Genomic DNA, 6,294 nt, shown 5'->3' with positions numbered 1-6,294 from the left:
GCTGGATTCGCCGATGGTGCAACTGGGGAAGCTCTAGGATGCCCTCGTCCCCTACCTCAGGCTGGTGCCCTCCCCCGGCCTCTGCCTCGGCCTCTAGCAATGGAAGGAGCAGCTCCTCCCGGGTCTGGAACGTCTGCCGTGCGCGTCCTCACAAGTTGTGAGAGAATAGAAGAAGGAAATTTAGTATACCATCAACTGCACGATAGAAGATGAATAAAGAGTAGTTTCCTAACACCCTATAGCCTCTCGAAGATAAGTACAGACGTCTCTGTATCGATCTGTAAGACTCTACCAGGTTTACCCATAACTTGTGAGACCTACATGAATCTAGTGCTCTGATACCAAGTTGTCACGACCCAATTTACAATCTAGGTCGCGATGGCGCCCAACACCGAGGTTAGGCAAGCCAACATTAACCAACTAGTGGGTTCCATTTATGTTACTAAAACATTTCTGACATTTACTTAGATTAAATTTAAAACATTCAATGATAATGAAAAGTTTAGGCAATTTAAAAATGATTTGACCAAATGATATCATAATTAAGAGATTACATTCCAAAAGAATAGTCTACTAATGTGTGTGTCACAACCTAGTGTCACAAGTATATGGACATCTAGTAGAATATACAAAAGAATACATTTATATTACTGCCTGAAATATAATAGACAATCAAAAACAAAAGAGAGACTCCATCATGTTGTTGAACAACATCGGAAAGGAGCAGCTCACCGTGGAATCTCGGCCAACTATCAAGAATGCTCACCAGACGGGTAGCCAGATGCACCTGCCTCAGATCCTATATAATTAAGTACAGAAGCGTAGTATGAGTACATAAATAATATGTACCCAGTAAGTATCTAGTCTAATCTCGAAGAAGTAGTGACGAGGGGTCGACTTGACACTTACTAGGGTCAATAAATGTAATAGAATGAAGTTCAATATTCCAATTCACAATGTACATAGATAGCAACAAGTTCAAATAAGAAATAATACTGAAAATCCTCTCATCAAATTAATAAATCTAGGCATTTCCTTCATTTAAAACAAGTGATCTTTCAAGCAATAAATCATACGGATTATAAGAGGTTCCGGTTCCAATAACACACAATTTCTACCGAGGACGTTCAACCCGATCCAACATAAAAGTAAATTGTGTACTACCAAGGATCGAAAGGACCGAACCATATATATACAATTACCAACCTTCCGATTAGAACGGCCCGCTCCTATGAGAGTAGTGGAAATAATCACCCGCTCGCGGAATATACTTGTGACGCGGTTAAGTATAAATACAACTTAAATATTTTCCTTAATTCTTTTCAAAATAATTATTACTTGAAATCCTTGAAATCATGACATTCTCAACGAAGCTTCAATCAACACAATTCAGCAATTTATAATCATATAACAATACCCACAAAGCATGGTGTAAGCCTAGAACCTACTCGGACATAACATGAATAATAGCTACGTACGAACTCTCGTCACTTAGTGCGTACCATCCCCCCCCCCCACAATCAAATCACATATTTATTCAGTTCACCTATGGGGAGATTTCCCTCTTACAAGGTTAGAAAACAGACTTACCTCGCTTCACGGTCTACTTTCCGGTCCAAGCTTAAGCCCAAACCCTCAATTTGGCGCCAAACACTCCAAAACTATCCAAATAGCATAGAAACTAATCAATATAGGCAATATAGGCTAAAACGTTTATATCCCAACCATTAGAGTGATTTTCCAATCCAAATTACAAGATTCCTAAAATTCATCTCCGGGCCCACGTACCCGGATTTTCGGAAATTTTGGAAGAAAGTTGTTACCCATAACCTAAGGATCGAGAATATATGATTTTTACTCCATTACATAACAAATTTCGTGGTTAAATGTTGTTTTTATCAAAACACTAGGTTTTACTCTAATCCCATAATTTTCACTAATTTTTATATGTTAATCTACCCAAAAACCAAGTATTAAACTCACATTAAGTAGAAATAACTTACCTCACAATTGCTAGGTTGAATTTCCCTCTTTAGAAGCTCTCAAATCGCCCAAGGATACAATAAATGACCCCAACTAAGCATAAGTCCAGATTTTAAACTAACTGCCCAGCTGCCCCATTTATCGTGAACACGACAGGGGCCTCGCGTTCGCGAAGGCTATTGGCTCAGGCCTTCTGAAGGGCCTTCATCACGAAAGCGACCATAGACACGTGAACGCGAAGGCTAGCATGGCTAGACCTACGCGAACACGAAGAACAAAGCTAGTCAGGCCCAGCTACTCTACTCTATGCGAACGCGAGTCGCCTCACGCGAACGCGAAGGTCACTGACCCAGAGCATTTCTGGGAATAGATATCACGAACGTGAAGAGCATTTCTCCCCCAGCCCAACCCCTTCTACGTGAATGTGATGGTTCCTTCGCGTTCGCGAAGAAGGAAACCAGAACTAGGCAGATCTGGTATCATGTATTTAGCTCCAAGGGGTCCGAAACACACCCGAGTCACTCGGGACCCCGTCCAAAGGCACTAATAGTTCTGTAATCATAATAAGGACTTGCTCTAATTCTCGAAATGCAAAAAACAACAACAAAACCAAGAATCATACGCCAAAACTAAATTGAATCAAACTTTGAACTTCAAGTTTTCCAAATTCGCCGAATGCGTCGAATCATACTTAGACTACTCGGATTGGCACCAAATTTTGTGTGCAAGTCTTAAATGACATTATAGAAATATTCTCGGTCTCAAAATTCAATTTGAACCTTGATATCACCAAAACTCACTCCAAACCAATTTTAAAGAACTTCAAAGTTCTTCAAGAACTAACTTTCACAATTAGGCGCCGAAATGCTCTCGGGTCATCCAAAACCCGATCCTCACATACGCCCAAATCCAAATCATCATACAAACCTATTGGAACCATCAAATCCTGATTCCGAGGTTGTTTACTCAAAATATTGACCGAATTCAAACTTGGCTTTTTAGGCCAACCTTAAGGAACCAAGTGTTCCGATTTTAACCCAAACTTTTCCAAATCCTGAACCAACTGTCCCCGCAAGTCATAAATCAGTTAAAGCAAGTATAGGAAGTCTTATTTAGGGGAACGGAGTTCTAAAAAGCAAAACGATCGATCGGGTCGTTACAGGTGATCTGTAACTTAATTTTCTGTCCCTCTCTGATCCTTGACTTCAAAGTCAAACTCTTGGAACAAAAGGACCCAGCGAATTAATCGGGTGACCAAGCACTGCCCCAATAGATACACCACTAGCGTCACATATGAGTTCGAATGGAAGAGACTAATCAGGTGTGACAATAATAGGTGTCGTGGTGAGCTTTTCTTTTAATTCCTCAAAAGCATTTAGACACTTCTCATCAAATAAAAACTTTGCATATTTTTCAAGGAGCTTGCACATGGGATTTGCAATTTTTTAGAAGTCCTTGATAAAATGCCTATAAAAGCCGGTGTGTCCCAAAAAGCTTCGGACACCTTTTACTGAAGTGGGTGGAGGAAGCTTGGAAATGATTTCAATCTTTGCCCGGTCAACCTCTATGACTTGTTTGGAAATTTTGCGGCCTAAAACAATGCCCTCGTCCCCCATAAAGTGACATCTCTCCCAGTTTAGCACAAGGTTTGTTTCTTCACATCTTTTGAGCACTTGTCAAAGATTGTAAAGACAATGCTCAAAGGAATCACCCACTACAGAGAAGTCATCCATAAACACCTCTAAGAAATCTTCCACCATGTCCGAGAAGATTGACATCATGCACCTTTGGAAAGTAGCCGGAGCATTGCATAGCCCAAATGGCATACGGCTAAAAGCAAAAGTCCCATATAGGCACGTGAATATCGTCTTCTCTTGATCTTCCAAGGCGATGTTGATTTGGTTATAGCCAGAATATCCATCCAAGAAGCAATAAAATGACCTTCCCGCTAGCCGATCAAGCATTTGATCAATAAAAGGCATAGGGAAATGGTCTTTGCAAGTCACACTGTTTGGCTTCCGGTAATCCATGCAAACTCTCCATCCGGTCACTATTCTCATTGGGATGAGCTCATTTTTGTCGTTTCGAATCACGGTCAGGCCTCCTTTCTTTGGCATACATTGCACCAAACTCATCCAAGAATCGGCAATCGGTTAGACCACCCCTGCATCTAACCATTTGATGATTTCTTTCTTTACCACCTTTACCACCTCTTGCATGTAAGGGTTTAACCTTATTTGATGATCCACACTTAGTTTGATCTCTTGCACTAATTGTATCTTGTGTTCACAAATTCCGGCGGGAATCCTTCGGATGTCCGCTATTGTCCACCTAATTGCTTGCCTATGCTCCCTCAAGACATTCAACAGTTGTTCTACCTGCACATCATTCAACAAAGAAGAAATGATTACCGGTAGAGTGTCATTAGAGCCAAGAAATTTATACCTCAAGTACGGTGGAAGTGGCTTGAGCTCAAGTTGCGGCGGCTTAATAATTGAAAGCTTGGCGAGAGGAGTGACTCTGTTCTCTAAGTCAAGAGAAAGTTTCTTTGGAGCATAAGTGTAGGACCCAAGTCCTTCTAATGCATTCACCTATTCCATGTATCCCTCCATGTCTTCACCATCAAAATTTACCAAAATAACCGCCAACGCCTCACCAAGGCATTGTTCTTCCATCTTTATCTCGATTGCATCTTCTACCTCATCAACAACATCAATGACTGAGATGTTTTCATATGCATGTGGCAACTTCATACCCTTACTCGCTTGAAAGTTAACATCTTCGTCATTATCTCGGAACTTGATCTATTTTCGTTATGAATCTATAAGTGCTCTTCCAGTAGCAAGAAATGGTCTCCCCAAGATGATAGGGATCTCTTTGTCAACAGCACAATCAAGGATCACAAAGTCAGCGGGGAGGAGGAACTTTCCCACTTTCACAAGAACATCATTAACAATTCCCACTAGTCTCTTTATTGAACGTTCGGCCATTTGCAACCTTGTGAGCACGTGATTTTGCCTTATACGAAATACTCCTATAAAATCCCAAAAAAAAAATAGATTTTTTGTTAATTATTTGCCCTTTTAGGAATTTTTGTAGAGTTTTATTTAATTGTTTGTATTTTGTGCATGTTTAAATTTTATTTAAGTAATGAAATACCAAAATATCACGCATGGCATTTAAGCCTCATTTTATACCTTTTTTTAGGATTAATTAGTTAATTAATTGCTTTATTAAAAATGAAAATCATAAAAAAAGGCTCATTTTTACATTTTTACCATTTAGTTTTAGATTAATGATTTTTCTTTCTTAATTTAGGATTAAGTGATTTTTATAAATGTTATAATTAGATAATTAGATTAATTTTATATTTTATATTAATTTAGATTTTAATTAAAAAAGAAAAGAAAAGAGGATAAAATAGTTAAAATTGAAAGGAGTTTGTTAATTTCGGAATTGGGCCAATTAGCCAAAACCAGCCCAAATTTATCCAAATTTCACCCCAAACCCGCCAGCCTATGACCCGGATTGGCCCAACTCCTCTCTTTAAAAACCCCACTTTCCTAAAATCTAAGGCGGAGCTTCTCCTTCAGATTTAAGAGAAAACGGCGTTGCTCCTCCTCTTGAGAACAATCAGATCTAATCCCTCACTGATTACACCTAAAAGGGAAACAAAAAATCAGAGGCTCCTCTCTAAAGAAACTTCATTTTTCTCTATCCATGCTCTTGACCTCTCGCTCAAAAAGCAGTGGATGCACACAGTCAATCGGCTCGATTTCAACTTCAAGTTGTTTGGATAGAAGTTTCGTCCACCTGCTCTCTCACTAAAAGCTGAAAAACAGAAAGGAAACTTGAAATTTCAAGAGGAAGTTTGACGAAAAAACTGATTTCAAAGCTCAAACTTTTTTTTTTGGATTTATATAAGCTATAGAAGTTCAGCTTTGTGATTGTTGTCGCTGCTCCTGCTGAAAATATTCTGCTGGGCTTTACCTTGAAAGATTTCAACCTTTGCCTCGTCTTCATGAAATTTATTTCCGTTTTCGCTGCTAGGTATGTCAAGACCGTTCTGTAATTCTTTTCAACTAGGCAAATGAAATTTGAACTATTCATGTTGTTGTCCATGTTTAGTTTTGTATGCTCATTGTATTTACCTTGTTATGTCTGTTTATGACCGCTTGTCTTTTAAAGATTGGATGAGATTGTTTACATTTTGGCTGCCTGGAATTATCGTGACTCTATTTCCTCTGTTGCTCAAAATGCTTAGCACAGTTAAAATAGTGTCACTGACTTTGAAGCAGCATATATGCGTTT

General features: G+C 39.2%; 1 long non-coding RNA gene across 2 annotated transcripts in view; it reads left to right on the top strand.

Moving 5' to 3' along the window:
- Positions 1-5,566: 5,566 nt before the first annotated feature.
- Positions 5,567-6,294, top strand: part of LOC142175510 (uncharacterized) — a 35,798-nt gene continuing 35,070 nt past the window's right edge. For both annotated transcript variants that reach the window (XR_012704615.1, XR_012704616.1), the window contains exon 1: positions 5,567-6,033. This is a non-coding gene — a long non-coding RNA (uncharacterized LOC142175510). The remainder of the gene's footprint in view (positions 6,034-6,294) is intronic.

This window comes from Nicotiana tabacum, chromosome 21 (assembly GCF_000715075.1).
Source record: "Nicotiana tabacum cultivar K326 chromosome 21, ASM71507v2, whole genome shotgun sequence".
NCBI lineage: Eukaryota > Viridiplantae > Streptophyta > Magnoliopsida > Solanales > Solanaceae > Nicotiana > Nicotiana tabacum.
Note: the sequence above shows the minus strand (reverse complement) of the source record. Positions and strands in the feature narration are given on the sequence as shown.